The sequence below is a fragment of the Lolium perenne genome, chromosome 4 (genome assembly GCF_019359855.2).
Source record: "Lolium perenne isolate Kyuss_39 chromosome 4, Kyuss_2.0, whole genome shotgun sequence".
In the NCBI taxonomy this organism is placed as follows: domain Eukaryota; kingdom Viridiplantae; phylum Streptophyta; class Magnoliopsida; order Poales; family Poaceae; genus Lolium; species Lolium perenne.
In genome coordinates this window covers 323850186-323852588 of record NC_067247.2, presented here as the reverse complement: position 1 = coordinate 323852588, position 2403 = coordinate 323850186, and the positions used below count along the sequence as shown (strand labels likewise).

The following is a 2403-nucleotide window of genomic DNA, read 5'->3' as shown; positions in this document are numbered from 1 at the left end:
TCGCGGCGGTCGCGGCCATTGCGCGCACGTCGCTCTGCCTCGTCATTGCAGCGACACGCCGGGGTCTTCTGCCGCTCCTTCTCCCTGATGTGCTTCTCGCCGCAGACAACACCCAAGCGCCAAGGGTATGGGGGCTCGTTGCGAGTCCTCCTTGGCACAACGCCGTCCGCGTCAGGCGAGAAATCTTCAAGTAGGTCCAAGTGCATCAGGGTGCGGCGCTCCAGCCCTTGGCGGCCAGTGACCGTCGATGCCGCTGTGCCTCCCAAGCCTGCAGTGGGGTTGTCGGTGAGAGTGAGCCACTGGATCTTCGGGATGGAGTCGGGGTTGGAGGACCAGGCCCACAGGCTGATGACGGAGGCGTCCTCCTTGCGCAGCGTGGCGATGTCGAAGTAGTGCAGCATCGTGTCCGGGCCAAGCAAGCGGGAGGCGACGTAGTCTGTCCACGCATTGAGCGGAACATTCTCGATGCAGAGATGCACATGGTAGAAGAGAGTCTTGACGTCGGCGTGGGCGTTTAGCCTCCAGTTGGTGGCGTGGAAGTCAAGGTTGCCGAAAGCCTGGCTGCCGTAGCTGAACCGGCCAGGCAGCGCCGTCACCTGCTCGCGGTGGTGCTGGTACTTGAACGTGACGAGGAAATCTTCCGGGTAGTGTGGGACTACATGGAAGATGTTGTGGTCGATGCCAAAGTGCCCCTCGATGGCAGCAACAATGTCGGCGGCGCTCACCTTGGGCCTGGTTCCCCCCCTAGCTCGGAAATTAGCCTACGAATAGACTAGTCTTGCTCTCGCCGTCGCGTGTGCGTGCCTCGCGGCAAGATAGGGAAGAAAGGTCCAGGCTAACGTCATAATTAGCCGACTAAACTGTTTGGTCATGATAATATTATTACTATTACGATGCTAATAAAATATACAGGTGTCGTGGTGTAGGGGTTAGCACGTCAGTTTTACACTCTGAAGATCTCCGGTTCAAGTCCGGACGATGCCAATATTTTTTCCCTGGTATTTTCGTATTTTTTTATTGTTCGTTATTTCTTTCTTTAATTTTGCTAAATTGGTTTTTTTACTGATTACGAATAAACAGGTTTCGTGGTGTAGGGGTTAGCACGTCAGTTTAACACGCTGAAGATCCCCGGTTCAAGTCCGGGCGAAACCAATACATTTTTAGTATTTTTCTTTTTGTTATTCTCAAAAATACCATGGAGGGCTCTCGCCACGGTCTTTCGGGTCAATGGAAAACCTCCGGACAAGTGTTGAGAACTTGAGATGCTCACGTGTGCAGCCTGTAACGAGCTACCCATTTCATGCTTTTGTACAGGAAAAAAAATCGTCTGGCGTTAACGATTAAGCTGAACTGCCCTGCATGTGTTCGGTGTTAGCTAACTGCAGGTTCGTCATACTTTAAAGCTCCTGGAAAAAAATAGCTTCCATCTTTTAACCACAGGCAAATGATTGTATAATGATTGACTATTTCAGGAGAAATATATAAGCTTGCTTGATGAGTACAATATATTTATCTAAAATGGCTAGATTATGTACTAATCATTGCACACAGGCAAGCAGGCAGATACCACACATATACTTAGCTGGACACTTGCTTTTTTTTCTTTTTTTTTTGAGATGGGACACTTGCTTTTTGTTGAGTGCTTTGTCATTGGCTTGAGGATAATTCCGTGAACCACCTACAGCTGGCGATGTGAGAGGTTTATCTGAATTCTGGGAGCAGATAAGGCGTCACATTTGTTTCCTTTGCTAGTTTGACCTGTATTTCTCCACCTAGCATAAATTGCGTGCCGATAAGAGCATAAGGGTGTTCTAACAACTCTCATGTACTACCTCTAGACTCTTTTAATCGACGCGGAGACCAGCTCAAACATGCTAGCAGCCTTCACAACGTCGCGTCAATTTAATAGGACTGGAGGGAGTACTTTCTAACAATATATGCACTTTCCAGTCCAGTTTACCATTTCATATGCTGAAGAAGATTGTTTTGATAATTTACATGCATGTGAATAAGAGAGATTTCAGTAACTGAGGAGAACTATATAATCTGCGGCATAAGGAAAAATTATCATCTGGTATTACTACTGATTAAACTGAGCTGCTTCTGCACGTGTTAGGTTTTAGCTAGCTGCAGGGTTTTTTTTTTGCGGGTTTGAGCTAGCTGCAGGTTTATCATAGTTTGAAGCTCCCGGGAAAAAGATCATCCAAATCCACAAACAAATGATTGTACGGAGTACAATGATTGATTATTTGTGGAGAGCTATATAAGCTGCGGCATGAAACAAATCTAGGTGAACTGTATGAACTGTGCTAGGCCTACCCGCCTACATATGTAAGAATCATGACATGTCTAAGCATTCTATTGCACTGATTCGCTAAATCAATAAGGTTGTCCTACCAATAT

General features: G+C 47.1%; 2 non-coding genes across 2 annotated transcripts; both read left to right on the top strand.

The window, feature by feature from the left end:
* Window positions 1-911: 911 nt before the first annotated feature.
* TRNAV-UAC (transfer RNA valine (anticodon UAC)) lies at window positions 912-984 on the top strand. Its single transcript has one exon. It is a non-coding gene; the product is annotated as a tRNA-Val (tRNA).
* Window positions 985-1079: 95 nt separating this feature from the next.
* On the top strand, window positions 1080-1152 carry TRNAV-AAC (transfer RNA valine (anticodon AAC)). Its single transcript has one exon. It is a non-coding gene; the product is annotated as a tRNA-Val (tRNA).
* Window positions 1153-2403: the final 1251 nt, after the last annotated feature.